The sequence below is a fragment of the Sminthopsis crassicaudata genome, chromosome 3, assembly GCF_048593235.1.
Source record: "Sminthopsis crassicaudata isolate SCR6 chromosome 3, ASM4859323v1, whole genome shotgun sequence".
Lineage (NCBI taxonomy): Eukaryota > Metazoa > Chordata > Mammalia > Dasyuromorphia > Dasyuridae > Sminthopsis > Sminthopsis crassicaudata.
The window spans coordinates 647,712,769-647,733,252 of record NC_133619.1 but is presented as its reverse complement, the minus strand read 5'-3'; the positions used below and the strand labels follow the sequence as shown (position 1 = coordinate 647,733,252).

The 20,484-nt window shown below is 41.5% G+C and overlaps 1 protein-coding gene across 4 annotated transcripts in view; it reads left to right on the top strand.

The window, feature by feature from the left end:
* The first annotated feature begins 18,471 nt into the window (after positions 1–18,471).
* Positions 18,472–20,484, top strand: part of LOC141564579 (uncharacterized) — a 32,700-nt gene continuing 30,687 nt past the window's right edge. For all 4 annotated transcript variants that reach the window (XM_074307217.1, XM_074307220.1, XM_074307216.1 and 1 more), the window contains exon 1: positions 18,472–18,581. The gene's annotated coding sequence lies outside the window, so the exon portion shown is untranslated. The remainder of the gene's footprint in view (positions 18,582–20,484) is intronic.

Here is a 20,484-nt window from a genome sequence, read left to right as displayed (position 1 = left end):
GCCTTTCTGAGTTTTTGGTCCTCATCCATCCCTGGATTCAAACTGGAGAAATAATATTATAGTCTCAAAGAAATGTTCTGCTATCGCCCCAACCCATGTCAGAGGCTCCCGACCTCCTGTGTATGCTTCCTCACATTTTAAAATTTAGTTCCACAAAAATCCTACGTTCTTCTGGAAGATGGTGCGAGGATTAGAAACTCTATTTTTTCTGTTATCCCTTTTTAAAATATGTGTTTTCACCTTTGTGTTCATACATACATGAAGAAACAGTTCCTGCAATCTTTATTCTGTTGTTTTGTCAGTTTAGTTGTACTTGAATGTTCTGTGTACTGTTCTTTGGTCAGTTCCAAAGTTTGAGAAGCACATGGTTTTTGCCAGTCTGATTTTCTTTCTAGGAATGTTTTGAACATTCTTTTCTTATTGAGTGTCCATCACATTGAGTATCATTTTGGAAATCATCTTGGGCTTCTTTTCGCTTTAGAACACCTAACATTCTATCTGGTGGATTCTAAAGTTTGCAGAATAGGTTTTTATAATCTGAGTTTCCCTTTAATTCTGAATTATTTCTAATAGCTTTTTAGCAGAGTCTTTGGGGTTCTCAAAGTATACCATCATGTCATCTGCGAAAAGTGATAATTTGATTTCCTCATTTCTTACTCTAATTCCTTGAATCTCTTTCTCGGCTCTTATTGCCGAGGCTAGAGTTTCTAGTACTATGTTGAAAAGTAATGGTGATAGTGGGCAACCTTGTTTCACTCCTGATCTTATAGGGAAAGGTTCTAGTTTATCGCCATTACATATGATGTTTACTGAAGGTTTTAAATATATGCTCCTTATTATTTTAAGGAATAGTCCATTTATTCCTATACTCTCAAGCGTTTTTAGTAGGAATGAATGTTGGATTTTATCAAATGCTTTTTCTGCATCTATTGAGATGATCATATGGTTTTTATTAATTTGATTATTAATATGGTCAATTATACTTATAGTTTTCCTAATATTAAACCAGCCCTGAATTCCTGGTATAAATCCCACTTGGTCATAGTGTATTATCCTGGGGATGATTTTCTGAAGTCTATTTGCTAATATCTTATTTAAGATTTTAGCATCAATATTCATTAAGGAAATTGGTCTAGAGTTTTCTTTCTCAGTTTTTGATCTACCTGGTTTAGGTATCAGTACCATGTCTGTGTCATAGAAGGAATTTGGTAGGACTCCTTCAATCCCTATTTTTTCAAAAAGTTTACATAGCATTGGAGTTAGTTGTTCTTTAAATGTTTGGTAGAATTCACCTGTAAATCCATCTGGTCCTGGGGACTTTTTCTTAGGAAGTTGGTTAATAGCTTGGTCTATTTCTTTTTCTGAGATGGGACTATTTAGACTACTTACTTCTTCCTCTGTTAATCTGGGCAAGCTATATTCTTGAAGGTATTCTTCCATTTCATTTAAGTTATCGAATTTATCGGTATAAAGTTGAGCAAAGTAGCTCCTAACTATTGTTCTAATTTCCTCTTCATTAGTGGTGAGTTCACCCTTTTCATTTTCAAGACTAACAATTTGCTTTTTCTCTTTCCTTTTTTTAATCAAGTTTACTAAGGCTTTGTCTATTTTGTTGGTTTTTTCATAGAACCATCTCTTAGTTTATTAATTCAATAGTTTTTTACTTTCAATTTTATTAATCTCACCTTTTATTTTTTGAATTTCAAGTTTTGTGTTTGTCTGGGGTTTTTTATTTGTTCCTTTTCTAGCAATTTTAGTTGTAAGCCCAATTCGTTGGCCCTTTCTTTCTCTATTTTATGCAAGTAGGCCTATAGAGATATAAAACTTCCCCTTATTACTGCTTTGGCTGTATCCCACACATTTTGGTATGATGTCTCATTATTGTCATTTTCTTGGGTGAAGTTATTAATTATGTCCATGATTTGCTGTTTTGCCCAATCATTCTTTAGTATAAGATTATGTAGTTTTCCAATTATTTTTTGGTCTTTTTTCCCCTGGCTTTTTATTAAATGTAATTTTGATTGCATTGTGGTCTGAAAAGGATGCATTTACTATTTCTGCCTTACTGCATTTGATTTTGAGGTTTTTATGCCCTAGTATATGACCAGTTTTTGTATAGGTTCCATGAACTGCTGAGAAGAAAGTATACTCCTTTCTGTCTCCATTTAGCTTTCGCCAAAGATCTATCATATCAAACTTTTCTAGTATTCTATTTACCTCTTTGACTTCTTTCTTATTTATTTTGTGGTTTGATTTATCTAATTCTGAGAGTGCAAGGTTGAGATCTCCCACTATTATAGTTTTGCTATCTATTTCCTCTTGCAGCTCTCTTAATTTCTCTTTTAAGAATTTAGATGCTGCACCACTTGGTGCATATATGTTTAATATTGATACTGTTTCATTATTGATGCTGCCCTTTAGCAGGATATAATGCCCTTCCTTATCTCTTTTAATTAGATCAATTTTTGTTTTTGCTTGATCTGAGATGAGGATGGCTACTCCTGCTTTTTTAGTTTTGCCTGAAGCATAATAGATTCTGCTCCAACCTTTTAGTTTGAATGTATCACCCTGTTTCAGGTGTGTTTCCTTTTCCTTCCCTCTTACCCCCCTACCCAGTATTAAACTTGTGAACACCACTTGCTTTTCACAGCCTTCCCTTTTTAGGATCCCTCCCCCACCTTAAAAGTTCCTCCCCTTATTTTACCCCTTTTCCTCGAAATTTCTGTATTCCCTTCCCCTTAGCTTACTCCTTCCCTTTCACTTTTCAATGAAGTGGAAGAAGTTTCACCATAAATCGAATATGTCTATTGATACACACTATGTTCATCTCCCTCCTTTCTTTCTCTCAGATATAATAGGTTACCTTTGCCTCTTCATGAGATGTAGTATCACCACTTTACACTTTTTTATGTTATAATTTCCTTTCCACCTCTAGTTTCTAAGACAAATTGTACATATGTTCTTTACATATTTTTTTTGGCAAAAGTATAGTTCTCAAGATTTCTTTTTACCTTTTTAGAAATCTCTTGAGTTCTGTATTTGAAGATCAAACCTTTTATGTAGGTCTGGTTTTTTCATCAAAAATAGATAGAATTCATTTATTTCATTAAATGTCCATCTTCTTCCCTGGAAAACTATGCTCATTCTTGCTGGGTAAGTTATTCTTGGCTGCATACCAAGTTCCTTAGCCTTTCGGAATATCATGTTCCAGGCCCTTTGTTCTTTTAATGTGGACGCTGCTAGATCCTGGGTTATCCTTATTGTGGATCCTCCATATCTGAATTGCTTTTTTCTAGCAGCTTCCAATATCTTTTCCTTTGTCTGATGGTTCTTGAACTTGGCCACTATATTTCTTGGCGTTTTGATTTTAGGGTCCCTTTTAGTAGGTGATCGATGAATTTTTTCAATGTCTATTTTACCCTCTGTTTCCAGAACGTCTGGGCAGTTCTCTTTGATAATTTCCTCGAAAATTGTGTCCAAGCTCTTTTTTTCCTCACATTTTTCAGGGAGTCCGATTATTCTCAAATTGTCTCTCCTGGATCTGTTTTCCAGGTCTGTTGTCTTTCTAATAAGGTACTTGACATTCTTTTCAATTGTTTCATTTCTCTGGTTTTGCTTGACTACCTCTTGGTTTCTCCTTGAGTCATTCATTTCTTCTTGTTCGAGTCTAATTTTCAATGATGTACTTTCTTCACTCACTTTTTTAATATCTCTTTGTAATTGTCCAATTGAGTTTTTATCTTCTATGGAATTTTTTTCCATTTTATCCATTTTATTTTTTGGAGAGCTGTTTTCTTGTTCCAGCTCACTAATCCTGTTTTCCTTGGAGTTGTTTACCTTTTCCAGCTCACTAAACTTGTTTCTCAATGATATGATTTCTTTATCCACTCTGTCTTTAAATGCATGGGATGACTTCTCCAGACTCTCTTGCCAAGCTTCCCTTTCCTTTTCCCATTTCTCTTCCAACTCTCTTGTGAGAGCCTTTTTGATTTCCTCTATGAGATTCTTTTATATTGTGGAGCAGCTCATATCTCCCTTATGGGATTCCTCTGGGGACACTCTGTTTTTAGTCACCTCCATACAAAATCTGTCAATGGTCAGAGCCCTTTTGAATTTTTTGTTCATTTTGTCAGAGTAGGAATCGAAGAAAACAAATTGACAAGAGAAACAATTGGTCTGTTTTGAGGGGGATGGGGCTGGATGGTATTAAGGGGCTTCCTCTACAGACTGGGGGTAGGATAGCAGAGAGCCATTAACAAAACAGTGATGACTATACTGAGTCTGCACTCTGAGGCTCTGAGAATGCGCTGAGTCAGTCCAGGTGGGGGGTTGGGGATGGCCGGGTTCTGAGAGATGCTAGCTTTCCGGGGTTTTAATCTTCGCCTTCGGTGTTTACACCCTCTCCGCTGCTCCTGGCTTGCTGGCAAGATGGAGTATCCACACTGGGGAAAAAGTCTTTTTGAAGAAACGGCAGAGATTGTACCCCTCCCCCCTCCGGTCTGAGCTGTGTGAGCTGCCTGTCTCGCTCTGGCTTGCCTCCCCTCAGTCTGTGCCCAGTCTGATTGACCCTTCCCCGGGCAAACACAGACCTTTTCTGGCAACTTTCAAGGATGTCTTCTCTTGGTGATTATTTGTGGATTTCTTTCTGGGTCAAGCATTAAGTCTGAGGCTTGTCATGAAGTAAGTTCTGAGAGAAAACGAGGAGCTCAAGCAGCTGTCTGCCTCCACGCCGCCATCTTGGCCGGAAGTCCCTGAGTTTCCCTTTCTTTATATTTGATGGCATTTTTCCTGGTCACTGACAAAAGCTGTTTTGTGGTTACCCTGTGCAATTGTTCCATTAAATGCATATTTGTTCTGAGATTTACAGTCTTTGGACTTTTTTTTTCTTTTTTTACTTGGAGAACGCATGTTTGGTCTTTTGAAATATACTGTTTTCTGTTGTCACAAATTCTGGGCAGTTTGTCATAGACCACTAGTCAGAGTAGAAGTTGACCATTTGACCTTTCTGACCTCTTGGCTCTGTCCTACCTGGGGAGTGCAAGCACAGTCTTGGTTTTCTAGGAGACAATGATCCCAAATACAAAGATGCATTTTCTAGCCAGAAGACCTTCCAGGAAGAGGAGTCTGAGGGAGGGAAAGTGTGCCTAGAAAGAAGGGTCTTGTGGAAACCAGAAGAAGCTTTTCTGGCCTTAGTGAACCAAGCTCTTTCTGGAGGCATCCAAGAAGCCCTTTTTGTCTCAAACCTGAGGCCCCAGGATTATCCCCTTTCTTCATTCACACTCATGGCCACAATAAAACTGACAGTAATAGAAATGGCTTTTAGGAAAAACTGAGTTTCTGGAGGTGATAAAATCCCTCACTGATGGAAATGAAATGATGTGGTCTCATTGAAAGTCCCATGTGTTTTCCTTTTAGGATACTGTAATTTGTGACTTTCCTTGGTGGATCATCCCTTAATAAAAAATATTCTGAAAATGGGACATTAAGGCAATACATTTAGACAATATGGAGATAATTGAAAGCATCATTGAATCAGAATGACTGTACTGGTATCTGAATACGATCATTCTAGATTAAAGTGATAAATGTTTAAAATGATTTTCTTTGTAAGACAATTCAGAAATACTTTCAACTTAATTATTTGATTGCCAATAATTTCACATTATTCATGTCATTATGATTCTAATGATTCTTTTATTCTGAAATATGGTCATTTGAAAAATAATTCCTTGAGGCTGATCCAATGGTATTCTTAGGAAAGTAAATCCTCTTTTCATCTAGATGTTGTGAAATGATGAATTAAACTATTTGAATATTTCTTACAATGTTTAGAAATTTATACATTCAATCACATATTTTGCTTTAAAATTAATAATAATATCAATAACTTTTTGTTTAGGACATGAACAAAGGAAACTATAAATTCTCTTTATCTAGGAAGTTCTTTGGCATTTAGTAGATAGGTATCTTAGGATAAAGCCAGGTCCTAAAAATCTTAACAGCTTTCAAAAGTCATTACTTAAAGAATGTAATGAAGTGGTTTAGGAAAATTCTCAAATTCTGCCTGATAGATCATCTATGGCAGTTACACATTTGAGCTCACATAATCTCAATTCAACCAAGGCTTTATTCAAAATTGGACTCTTTCCTTGTATACAGTTGATGTTACAGATCTTGGAATGCAGAAAATAAGAGAATGTCTCTTAATTGCCTACAAATTCAATAATAGAAGAGAAGCTAAAAGTGAAATATACCTTACAAGTAGAAGATAAGTCAGATATCTTAAAGAAAATTAAAATGACAAAAAAGTTAAGAAATTGTTATCTGCAAGAAGCAAATTTCTCCCCCAATTTTTTTTTTTGAAAAAGTGAATTTTATCAATCTATTGGAAATTGGAAGAAAATGAAATAGAAGAGTATCAGCTACCAAGTGCATTCGTCAAACAAGGGTTCTACACATGGCAGGTTAGAGAAATAGATGACACTTTTTAGTATACCAAAGATTTGCAGTTGTGGGTACTGTCTTCTACAATATCCATGATGTTGTAATACACAGGAGCTGTTGGAATATATAGGAGCCACTTGACAGTGGCTGCTGGAGATTCAACCCAGACCAACAGAATGGATCTCCTCTTGTGAGAGGATGGTACAAGGAGACTGAGAAGCAGTTGCTGTTTTCTGACCTCTCTGACTGAGTGGCTGTTGTGTTGTCTGACCTCTCTCCTCTCCCCTCTGCTTCCAACTTATCTCATTCCCAGTCCAGAACACCTGTATCAGCAAAGGCTGCCTTGCAACTCCTTCAGATGTTATGATTCATAGCTGTGGAGGCACTTGGAGAATTGACCTGTCCCTTAACACCTGAGTCTTTCCCTGGACTTATTCTCTTGATTCCTGATCCCCAAAGTTCTAGGGTTCTTACAGGAGCTTGCAGCCCCTTACAGAGAATGGGCTGAGTCTTAGACCTGGAGGAGGGAGGGATGGGGAAGTAGAGTACTCAGAGATGACCAGCTTGATGGGCAGGATCTAGGTGGAATATGAGTCCTGGGGTCAAGTCAAAGCCTTGGAAGAGTGGTGGGGGGAAGAAGAGGGCCAGTGCAGTGATCAAAGCATTCCACATGTTGGAGGGAAGAGCTTGGGGAGGGGAAGCAGGCAGGAGCCTAAGGTCCTGGTCCAGAGTGTGATTAGCAGAAAGAGCCCATGTTGGGGGCCTTCAGTGCCTTTCAAAGTGGGATTTGGGGAACTAGGAAGATGTTCCCAGAGAGACTATCTGAAAACTGGAGCTTGAAACTGAGATATGCTTTCTCTGGAGCTGAGATCTCTCTGCCTACTGAAAAGCTTCTCAGCATGTACTGGTCCTAGATAGGTCTGAGCTAGGCCCTTTCCCTGCTCCTGTTCCTGGCTGCAGTATCAGCAGAGTAGGAGATGAACTGGAGAGATAGTGTAAAATGACTTGGACAGTGTTGGCAACAGATTGGATAAGGGAGGTGAGAGATAGGAGTCAAGGCTGACACCTGGGCTAAGAGTTTTGGGAACTGGGAGAATAGTGTTCTCCTTTGCAGTAAATAGGGGAAATGAGTAGGGAAGGCTTTAGAGGGAAAATTAATGACTGAGTTTGAGGTAACTATTAGACATTCATTTTAGATGCCTGAAAGGGAGTTGGGAGGAGAGATAGCTCAGTTTGAATGCCTCCACTTTCTTTTTCAAAATTTCTGTAATATTTTATATTTCCAAATACACTGCATGAATGTTCCATTTTTTCTTTTTTCCTTTCCTAGATAGCAAATAACCAAATATAAGTTAAACATGTGCAATTGTTTTAAACGTATTTCTGTTAGGATTACTAAGTGAGAACTGAGGTTGTCTGGATAGTGACAAGGTGAGAATTCAGGCTTTCTGGATCTCTCCACATCACCTGGCGATTATCTAAGGACAGTGGAGATGCTCTCACTGGACACTGCCCTTCTGGTGGGTTATAAAACCTGTCTGCTGGAGCCAGTGCATCTTTGTCAAAAATTAGAAAATTAATGGTATAGAGAACTAAATTTAGAAGTTCCCTAGGGCTACCTGTGGCCTCTATGACATTTTAAGGGGAGACAGTGCTTTAAATTCACCACGCCAGCTTACAAAAGAAGCACAAAAGGCTTTGAGAGAAGTTGAACTGGCTTTATCCAATGTGGTTGAAAGAGTCACTCAAAAACCCTTGGAAATATCAGTTTTTGCTACAAAAGAGGCACCCACAGCAGTCCTTCATCAAGGAGACAGAGTGATTGAGTGGGTGAACCTCCCAGCACAACCAGAACAAAGCCTTACACCTTACCCAGTGCTTGTGGCTAGGATTTTATTAAAGGCTATTAAGAGAGTAACACAATTATCTGGAATAAGTCCTGAAAAAATATACACATTCTATACTAACGCACAAATTAATGTATGCTGTGAGACCATCCCAGAATGGCAAATTTTATTGGCCACCGCTCCAAATTTTGCACATGGATCTCCATTAAAGATTACCCGGCTACTACATAATTGGCGATGGATTTTTGAAGAAAAGGTTTCTAAGGTTCCTCTTAAAGGACCAACAATCTTTACAGATGCCTCCAAAGAAAATATTTGTGCCATATACTCTCATGATTTAACCATAAAGAGAGTAATCAGGACTCCTTTTCAATCCACTCAACAGAATGAATTATTTGCTATCATGCTAGCTCTCACTTATTACCCAGGAGACGTAAATATAATTACTGATTCAGCCTATTCAGTAGGTGTAGTACAAAGAATTGCCACAGCCCAAATAAAATTTGCAGCCTCCAATATTTATCAGCTCTTTAAGGAACTTCAAGAGCAAGTGAGAAAACATCCAGGCAAGATTTATATCTTGCATGTCCACTCACATAGTGGACTTCCAGGTCCCATTTTTGATGGAAATTCAAAGGCAGATAGCCTTCTAACCATGTTAGCCAGTAGTCCTTTATTTCAGGAAGCACAAGAATCTCATTCTAAATATCATCAGGCTGCTCGAGCTTTACGTTTACAATTTGGAATCACAAGAGAGGAAGCTAGGAGCATAGTAAAAAGCTGTACAGCTTGTCTTCCTTTCCATGCTCCTACACTCCCTCCAGGGAAGAATCCTCGTGGTTTGAGACCCAATGAAATCTGGCAAATGGATGTGACCCATTATAAGTCTTTTGGTCGTCTATCTTTTATTCATGTCGTGGTAGACACCTTTTCAGGATTCACATTTGCAATACCAGCAGCAAAAGAGACAGCCCGAGTGGTCACTGAATTCCTTATACAAGCTTTTGCAATTATGGGTGTGCCACAAGCAATAAAAACAGACAATGGACCTGCATATACGTCCAAACATTTTACACACTTTTGTGCACAGTATAAGATTTTACATACCACGGGCATACCCTTTAATCCTCAAGGGCAGGCAATAGTAGAGAGAAGAAACAGAGATATTAAGACACTCCTCCAAAAACAAAAGAAAGGGGGAGCCACAGGTAGCCCTAGGGAACTTCTAAATTTAGTTCTCTATACCATTAATTTTCTAATTTTTGACAAAGATGCACTGGCTCCAGCAGACAGGTTTTATAACCCACCAGAAGGGCAGTGTCCAGTGAGAGCATCTCCACTGTCCTTAGATAATCGCCAGGTGATGTGGAGATATTTCCACATTTATCATAACAGCACAAGAAAAATCAAATCAAAAAGGGAAAAATGAGAAAAAAACAAAAAGCAAGCAAACAACAACAAAAAGGTAAAAATACTATGTTGTGATCTAGATTCAATCCCATGGTCCTCTTTCTGGATTCAGATGGCTTTCTCCATTGGAAATGACCTGAATCACCTCATTGTTGAAAAGAACCACATCCAACAGAGTTCATCATCATACAAACTCATTGTTGCCATTGTTCTCTCCAGGTCTTTCTGAAATCCTCCTTCCTGTTGATCATTTCTTATAGAACAATAATATTCCATTATATTCATATACCATAACTTATTCAGCCATTCCCCACCTGTAACCTATTCTACATCAGTGACTGGAACATAGTCTTGTCTTGTTGAACTGTTTGGCTTGGATTCAAGCAGGCCTTGTTCCGTCATTTATGGGATAATATGCCAGTTCTGCTTTTTTTGTCCTATTTTGACTCTAAGGGCTACTTGATTCTTACTAAGGTCTGCATGCCCATAGGAGTACATGCAGTGATCACCTGATTCCAATTCTCCCATTCCATCCATTTCAGTTCACTGATTCCCAAGAGATCGTCATTGACTCGATACCTCCTGTTTGCTTGCATCCATTGTAGCTGGGTTCAAAGAGCTCAGGTTCCGGGCTCCTATACCCCATGAATTTTCACAGTTGAACTCTGCTTTCCTCTGCAGATACATCCAGAGCCAAGATTCCCTTCAGCCTTGGCCTTCAGGCTCTGGAGCTCCCTATTCTCACCCCTTGCTCTTCTCCAGTTGCATAGGGCACCTTCTGGACTGAAAGGTTCATCTTTTAATATTATTCTTGGATTTTCTTGATAAAGGCATGGGAGCAGTTTGCCATTTACTTCCTTAGTTGATTTTCTTTTATCAGAACTCCCACTATAACTTGTCCACCTCATGTAACCCTGCATGTCAGAGATCCTCGTTTCATTGACCTATACAAGCCACTGTGCCACATCAAATCAGTGATCTAGGAGGGGAAACCATAGTAGAGAGTTAATCTGTTTGTTTTCTTGTTTCCTATATACCAGATGTATCTAAGGTGAGTTGCAGGAACTCAGAGAAGGTGGATCAAGAAAGGCTTCTTATAAATTATAATCATTTCTAATCATATGAGAAGGTGCACTAAATCACTATTGATCAGAGAAATGCTAATTAAGACAACTCTGAGATACCACTACACACCTATCAGATTGGCTAAGATGACAGGAACAAATAATGATGAATGTTGGAGGGGATGTAGGAAAACTGGGACACTGATGCATTATTGGTGGAGTTGTGAAAGAATCCAACCATTCTGGAGAGAAATCTGGAACTATGCCCAAAAGGCGATCATAATGTGCATAGCCTCAGTTCCAGAAGTGTTTCTATTGGGCTTGTATCCCAGAGAGATCTTTAAGGAGGGAAAAGGACGCACATGTACACAAATGTTTGTGGCAGCCCTCTTCATAATGGCAAGAAACTGGAAACTGAGTGGATGTCCATCAGTTGGAGAATGGCTGAACAAAATATGGTACATATTATTGTTCAGAATATTATTGTTCTATAAGAAATGATTATCAGGATGATTTCAAAGAGGCCTGGAGAGACTTACATGAACTGATGCTGAGGGAAATGAGAAGAACCAGGAAATCATTGTACATAACAATATCAATATTATATAACGATTAAATCTGATGCATATGACCCTTTCCAACAATGAGATGATTGAGGCCAGGTCCAGTGATCTTGTGATGAAAAGAGCCATCTACACCCAGAGAGAGGACTGAATGTGGATCACAACATAACATTCTCACTCATTTTGTTGTTGTCCACTTGCATTTTGTTTTCTTACTCATTTATTTTCTTTTTTTGATCTGATTTTTCTTGTTTAGTAAGAGAACTGTATAAATATGTTTATACATATTTGATTTAACATATATTTTAACATGTTTAACATATATATAGTGAATTGCTTGCCATCTAGGAGAGGGTGGGGGGAAGGAGGAGAAAATCTGAAACACAAGGCTATGCAAAAATCAATGTTGTCAAATTATCCATGCATATGTTTTGAAAATAAAAACCTTTTAAGGGGCAGCTAGGTGGCTCAGTGGATAGAGCACCAGCCTTGAATTCAGGAGGACCCGAGTTCAAATCTGGTCTCAGACACTTAACACTTCCTAGCTGTGTGACCCTGGATAAGTCACTTAACCCCAGCCTCAGAAAAAAAGAAAAGGAAAGGAAAACCTTAAAAAAAATTTTTTTTTTTTTTTTTTTAAAGAAAGGTTTCTTATAGAAGATGGGATTTTAGACAAGACTTGAAGGAACCCAGTGAAACTAGGAGGCAGAGACAAGGGAGCAGGCAAAACATAGGGTAGGGGGGAGGATCCAGAGAAAAGGCTGAGTCACCTTTGAGAAACAGCAAGAGGGCATTGTCATTGAATCCTCAGAACATGGAGATGAATAAGGAGAGAAGGAAGTACTGGAGGAAACAGGAAGGAAGAGCTCTCATGGGTGACCAGCCTTGGAGATATCAGTATAAGTAAAATTCAAACTCTGGGTGGAATTTGGAATGCTGGGAGAAGTCTGGGGCAAAAAAAGGGTCATTCCAAGGGCGATGGTATTCCAGATAATGGAGATTTGGGCTTGGGGAAGAGAAAAGGATGCAGAGTTGGAAATCTTGACCTCAATGCCACTGAAGGAAAGCTCTGATTTGGGGGCCTTCCAGGGAAGGCAGGGCTGTTGAGGAGGACCCAGCCAAAAAAAAAAAAAAAAAAACTGGATCAAAACCAGTCTTTGAAGCTGATATCCCTGTGCTCTCTCTCCTTAGAATGCATATTACTTTGCCCTTCCAGCTAAGCTCTTTTTGTTTTCTTCTCTTGAAGATGAGATCTCTCTGCCTTCTTTCCTTGGAACTGAGATGTGGCCAAATGCTTAAGTAACATAAGAAGGCTTTTTCTTCTTTTTCTTTTTTTGTTTTTGTTTTCATTTGGAAGTGCTTTTTTTTTTTTTTTAATTAAACCTTTTTATTTTCAAAACATATGCATGGATAATTTTTCAACATTAACCCTTACAAAACCTTGTGTTCCAATCCCCCCTCTTTCTCCCCACCTCTCCCCTAGTTAGCAAGTAACCCAATATATGTTAAACATAGTAAAAATATATGTTAAATCCAATATTTGCATGCATATTTACACAATTATCTTGCTTCACAAGAAAAATCAAATCAAAGAGGAAAAAAAAAGAGAAAATAAAATGCAAGCAAACAACAGAAAGAATGAAATGCTATGTTGTGAATCACACTCAGTTCCCACAGTCCTCTCTTTGGGTATAGATGGCTCTCTTCATCATTAAACAATTTGAATTGGTCTGAATCATCTCATTGTTGAAGAGAGCCACATACATCAAAATGGATCATCATGTAATTTTGTTGTTGCTGTGTACAAGGATCAATGGAGACTTTTTTTCAGGTTTGGAGAGACATGATTTTATTTATGGTAGCAGCAAGGAAGTCAGTAAACAAGGAGAGATTAAGAATTAGAGGAAAAATGGGGATAATACAGGAGGAAATTATCTTGAGAAGAAAATTGCATGGACTGTTATTACTTATATAAAGAGATTTCTTTTGGCACCCAAATGGCTATTGCTTCGTTTGTGACCAAGGCAAAAGAAAAAAAGAATACTTCTGATTTATATGAGATGAGATGAGAAAACTCTGTTTTTTTTTAAGTAAAACATGAGGTCTGGTGCTCAGCTGAGGAAGTGGGTTGAAGCAAAAATAAGAGGGTTGAGGAAGAACAAAAAGATCTGGAAAAGCTGCTGTTATTTTTGAGTGGGACAGACAATTTGGGAGATGTCAAAGATTGCATTTCTGCATTGAGGATTCAGCTGAGATTATGTATCCTATGTTAGTAGTGGGCTCAGATAGCCCATTTTCATGATTTTCTCTGTCCCCATGTGAGTAGCAATCTGATCTCAACCCTGACCCCAGTCAGTCAATAACCATTAATAAATGCTTACTGTGTTCTAGGCTCTCTATAAACCTGGGGAGTCAAAGGAAGGTAAAAGATATTGCAGCTGTTCATCCAGGCTACAAACATTGAGATGGGCTGGGAAGACACAACAGATCATGAGTTGTTGGGACTCTGGATCTCCCAGAATCAGCCAGAGTCAAGATAATCAAGTCTTTATTCTTGGTATTTAGCTGTCTCTGTCAGGGGATTAGATCTAGCAATCTCCACACCTCCTTCCTCTCTCTCCACCGCCAGGAGAATGCCTCAATTTTCTCCTCTTACTCCACCCACTCATGTCACTTCCCCTTCTTTTTCCACACCCACAGATCCAGCCAGCACAGAAGAGTTGGTGAGGGTCATCCTTCAAACATGTTAATAGAGATTTGTCCAATGAGTCTCACGTGCTCCATTATCCAAGTGCATTTGCTCAGTTCTAGCCCTTTACAATGAGTCTCACTCTTAGCTGAGCCATACAAAAGAGAGGGATTTGCCCTGAAAATGCTTCAAGTTCAAGAGGGAAACAAATGAATAGGAGAATAAAGTTGGTGAAGAAATAGTCAAAGCCACAATAATAGTTAACAGTTATATAGTGCTTACTATGTTCCAAATAAATTACAAATGTCATTATTATTTGGTCCTCCAAATAATGTAGAAGGTAGGTACCATTATTATCCTGATTTTTCAGATAAAGAAACTGAGGCAAAGGGAGGTATTGTGATCTGCTAAACATCACTTTGCTGGACAGTATCTGACTCGATTTGAATTTAAGTCTTCTTGATTCAGGCATAGTGCTCTGTCCATTGGGCTACCTACCTACATTGAGATGGAAAGTAACTTTACAGCATGGAGAAAGCTTTGAGTAGAGGAGGGAATGGGGTCAGAGACACTTAAAGTTGTGGTGCAGCCAGTGATCTGGGATAGAGATGGTGAGAAGACAAAGTGGGGTGAGGAAACTCAGCTTTTTTGTAAAAAAAAAAAAAAAAAGAAAACCAGTGCCTTAAGAAGCTCCCTATCTGATGGGGGAGACAACGTGCAACCGATTGTGTCCACACAAGCTCTCTACAGTATGCACTCTCAGAGGGAGGCTCCAGAAGTTTTAGAGACCAGAAAAGCTTGTTTTAAGCAGAGATATGAAGGCAGCCCGGAGGCCGGGGGAGGAAGGAGGACATTCTAAGGATGAGAGAAGCTATTGAAAAGGAAGAATTACAGAATGGAAGGTCCCTGTCAAGGTTCAGCCAGGAGCCCAGTGTCCCTGAGTCACAGAAGAGGAGGGGAGCAAAGTGTAAGAAAGCTATAAAGTGTTTGGAGTTGATTATATGGTGTCTGCTAAGAAGTTTTGAAGACCAGTATGTCGTTTTCCTTTGGTAAAGCACTGGGGGCCAATTCTATTCCAGCTGAGAATTATAAGGTGTGTGTGTGGGGTTTCCATTGCTCATACAAAGGTTGACTGAAATTTCCCAGATTATATGGCAAGAAGTTCTGCCCCAGGAGTTCAAGGATGCCTCCATTGTCTATCTTTGTTGTTATGTATCCATCTTTATAAAGGTAAAGGAAAGAGATTGTTCTGTATCCATCTTTATAAAGGTAAAGGAAAGAGATTGTTCTGTATCCATCTTTATAAAGGTAAAGGAAAGAGATTGTTCTGTATCCATCTTTATAAAGGTAAAGGAAAGAGATTGTTCTGTATCCATATTTATAAAGGTAAAGGAAATAGATTGTTCTGTATCCATCTTTATAAAGGTAAAGGAGAGATTGTTCTGTATCTATCTTTATAAAGGTAAAGGAAATAGATTGTTCTGTGACAATCACTGGAGGAGAAGGGTGGGGAGGAGTGTCTCTCGCTTAATTATTGCTGGCAAGATTCTTGGTAGAATCCCCCTTAATAGGCTGATCCTACATTTAGAGAAAGGTCATCTACCTGAGAACCAGCGTGGCTCTTAGAAGGACCTGAGGAACAGTTGATAGGGTGTTTACTGCCAGAAATGCCAGGAGCAGAACAGAAGTCTCTATACAACATTTGTAGATCTGACCCAGACCTTTGTTACTATCAGTCCTGAGGGCTTATGGAAAATTAGATCAAAATTCGGTTCCCCATTCAAATTCATCAGTATAGACCGACCGTTTCTTTGCTTGCTTGCCAGGGTTCTGGACAATGGGTAGTGCTCTCGAGCTTTCCTGGTCCACCGATGGAGTGAGGCAAGGGCATGTGCTTGCCTCCATGCTTTTTAGTATGATGTTTTCAGATATGTTGTGAAATACCTGAAATGGACAAAAGTAGACTCAAAGTCACCTCCCAAACTGAGAGCAAATTCTTCACCCTGAAAAGGCTAGAAGCCAAAACTGGAGTGGAGGGAGAGTTGGTGCAGGATCCTTTGTTTGCAGATGATTGTGCCCTCAGTGCAGCCTCCATAGCTGAGATGCAACAAAATATGGATCATTTCTGTCCTGCTCTTGCTAATTTTGGCTGAACAATCACCACCAAGAAAACCCAGATAATCCATCAACCAGCATCACACCATTCATCCATAGAACCATCAGTTACAGCAGATGGAGAAGTTTTGGATGCTGTGGATAAGTTCACTTAACGTTGACAGTACTTTCCAGGGATGTCCACACTGATAATTATGTGGACATATTCATTGCTAGAGCTAGCTCGGTGTTTGGGAGGCCCTGAGGGAAAGTGTGAGAGAGAAGTATTAGTGACTACCAAATAGAAGGTCTGCACAGCCATTGGGCTAACCTTGATGTGTGACTGCAAAACCTGGACAATCCATCAGCCCCACATGAGGAAGCAGAATCGCTGCCATTTGAATTGTCTTTGGAAGATTTTGAAGATCCCCTGGAAGGATCAGGTCCCAGACACTTGAGCTAAACTCCCAAGCCTTCTAACTCCACTGCAGAGGGCATCTCAGTTGGGCTGGCCAGTGTTCTAATGCCAAGTGTATGCTTAACCAAAATAGTATTTTTTGGGAGAACTCACACAGGGCAAGCGCTCACAAGGTAGTGAGAAGTGATACAAGGACACAAGGTCTCTTTAAGAACTTTAGAATTGATTGTATGACTGACCCAGGACCACACGCTCTCCTCAGAGAAGGGGCTGTTGTAATGTTCTGATTTTCTCTAAATTGTGAATCGTTCTCTGGGAGGAGGTTTCTTTTCTATAAATCCTTTTCTCTGGGAGCAGGTTTCTTGGGAGGCTTCTGGAGCCTCCAGCCAGAAAGAAGGCAGAATCTCAAATCCTCTTCTTCCTGAATCCTGACTCTGAATCTCCTCCAGCTTCCCTGAAGTTCTCCTGGGAGTCTTGTCCTTCCCCAATCCCAACTGCTCTCCAGGCTCAATGCTGCCTCCTTTTATCCTCGCAGAGAATGGGCTTGTGGGTACTCCAGGGGCTTGTGGGAACTACTTACAACCAATGAACTTGCTCTTTTTAAAGGCGTGTAAACTCCTTTTTAGAACTTTTAAAGGTGTGAACTAAAGATGTGAACCCTGAGCTTGAGAATTGTTAAGTACCGACTTAGCACCTAGTAAGAACCTAACAGGCTGTGTTCTGTTAGTAAAGCAGAATTGAATTAGCCCAAAAGAAGCTTGAGATGCATAAAATTAGAGAAGGCCCCCAAATGTTCATAGGGACTATTTGTGGGTGACCTCTGCCGGCCTGTTCCAAGCTCACATTGGTCTGTTCAGCCACAGTCAGCCACGTGGTAATTGGGATGTAACCTAGTGATGTCATTTTGGTCCTCCTTGAGAATGAAGGCCAACAACCCATCTGCTAAGGAAGGAACAAAGGAAGGGAAGGAAGAGAGAGGGAGAGAGGCAGATACTTGCACTGTACAAAGAGGCTGGCTGGATAGTGCCTGGACTAGAGAGGCCTGAGTTCAAATTCAGGCTCAGATACTTGCTACCTGTGTGACACAGGGAAGTCAGTTCACCTCATTTGCCTGTTTCCTCAGCTGTAGAAAGGAATTAGAAAGTATTGCAGTATCTTTTTGCCAGCAGGAAGGCATCAGGAAGGGTCAGGCGGGCCTGGAAAGCCTGAAGGAGAAGAGCAGCCTTAGACCAGGGAGTCCACTGATTGGCCTGACTGGCCCAGGAAGGGAAGGGGACAAGCCTGGGTCTCCTCCAGGCTCTACTGTGATGTGGGACTGGGGTGCTACAACCTGGAGTCATTGGATCCCCTCGGCCCACTAGGGACTGTCTTCACGGCCTGGAAAGGGGGGAATGCAGGGGAGGAAAAGGAGGCAGACTGGGAGGGGACTGCTCCAGGGTCACGTCTCCCAGGGGTCTGAGGCCAGATCTGAACTCAGAGCCCGCTGGCTTCAGGCCCAGCCTTCTGCTTCCTTCACCTCATGCCTCGAACTCCTGGGGGGTGGGGCGGGGGTGCCCCTACTCTCCCAAAGACAAGAGGCGTCAGATGCAGAAGGACTGAGCACGAAGCCGCCAGCCTCTGCTTCAGTAAAAAAGGGGGCTGAGGGCAGCACCACCTCTCACGGGAGGGGGAGGGGACGAAGGAGGATCCAGAGAGCCACATTAGGCTCCTACTGTGTGCATGACACTGGCCTGAATGCAAGGTCAAACAGAGGACGGACCCTGCTGTCCCAGGAGCTTATACACTAAAAGAGCTGCCCAGAACTAGAAAGGGGGTGGGAGAAGCAGCCCGGACCAGAAGAATGACGTCACAGCTCTCCCCATCGCCCAGCCCGAGCGCGCTCGGAGCAAGAGGCCGTGCCAGTCTCAGAATGCCTCGCTGTGACGTCACGGCCCGTCTCGGCCCCTCCTCCGGAAGCCACTGAGCCCCACGACGTGCTGGGAGTCTCGCGGTACGCAGGCGCAGCTTCCCCAGGGACCCGAGGCTGGCTTCTTTTGCGTTCTCCCGCACCCGGTGAGTGAGGAAGGGGAGGAGGACATCAACTGCGCAGGCGCGGCCCCGGCTCCCCACATCGCTTGGGAACCCCCTTTTTCCGGTGTCTTCTCCCCCTTCCCCAACACGCGGGGACCCCAGTTGGGGTCATTTCGCGTGGCAGCGTCCCCGAAAGCTTGGAGGAGTGTGGGGGCGGGAGTGCGTGGGTGTGCAAGAGAGGGAGGGTCTGAGGGAACGGCGTGTACGAGCTTTGCTCGAGCGGAATTGCCTGTGCAGGGGTCCGGGTAACTGTTTCTGACACGTGTGTGCACCGCGTCCGTGAGGGTGTCTGTGGTGATTTCATGTGCGTGGGTGCCTGGTCACTGGGATTGCAAGGGCACGCGTGTGCGCGCTGTGAAGGGGGGGCTGGTGCGCGTGTCTCTGTGTAACTGAGGGTATGCAAGGGCTGCCTCCCCGAGATGCGGGATCCTAGCCCAAGTCTCCAAGAAATTGGTAGGTTTCAAGTCTCCCAATCAAGGGGCGAAGAGTTAATCAGGCTGCCCACGGAGGGCTAAGTTACTAAGGAGCTCTTGATTAATCCGGGGAGGTGGGACCTTGTGTGGAAAAGGAATAACCTTCATTGGATACAGTACCTGTGCTTAATGACCAACTTTGGATACAGTGACCTCTGCTAGATACAGTCACCCCCATTGGATATAACTAACCGCCATTGCATACAGTAACCTCTACTAGATACATTGACCTCCATTGGATACAGTAACCTCTGTTAGATACAGTGACCCCCATTGGATAGAGAGTAACCTCTGCTACATACAGTCACCCCCATTGGATACAGTAACCTCTGTTAGATACAGTGACCCCCATTGGATAGAGAGTAACCTCTGCTACATACAGTCACCCCCATTGGATATAAAGAAGCCCCATAGGATACAATAACCTCTACTAGATACATTGACCCCCATTGGATAGAGAGTAACCTCTGCTACATACAGTGACCCCCATTGGATATAATGAACCCCCATAGGATACAATAGCCTCTGCTAGATACAGTGGCCCCCATTGGATACAGTAACCTCTGCTAGATACAGTGACCTTCATTGGATAGGGTAACCTCTACTAGATATATTGACCCCCATTGGATAGAATAACCTCTAATAGATAGTGACCCCCATTGGATACAGTAACCTCTGCTAGATACGGTGACCCCCATTGGATACAATAACCTCTGCTGGATACAGTAACTGTGGGGCTCTAAGAATCCTCTCCTGCCCCTCCTGCGTAGCCTGGTCCCTTGCTGGGGTCTCATTCACCCCCATCACAACTGTGTTTCTGTGTAGCTTGTTATTGCCTTGTGTGGGGAGGTGTGCTTCCTTGGGAGAAAGGCTTGTGAGTGTGCATACTTGTTGGATGGGTCCCAATGCTCGAGGAGGAGCCGAGTCATTGGTTTTGTGAGGGGTTCTCATTTGACTCCAGGCAGCCTTGTGTACTGTTTGGGGGAAGATCGAGGATTCTGTGGAATTCAATTCATGACCCCTGTTTATCTCCTTTCCTCTTCTGTAAAACCAGGATAACAACAGCTGTTCCATCTCACCCCATGAGATTACTGTTGTAAAGCACTTAATACAGGGCCTGGCATACAGCAAGTGCTCTATAAATGTGGCTTTTACTGTTAATATTCAATCTCCTCTTTTCCCTGGAGGAAGAGTGACTTATCTGGAGAAGGAATGGGGGTGGAGGACAGCCCCTCCCTAGAGCGGGCTCTATGTGGAAGGGAGTGGGGGTGGGAAACAACTAGAAATTTGGGGAGAGAAGGATCTGGAGGGGACCTAGGGAGTCATGCCCACCCCTCTTCCCACCCAACCCCCACTTGCCGCACCCAGCTCCCAAAAGTTTCTGATTACTGGCTGGGCTTCTTTTTTTGGTT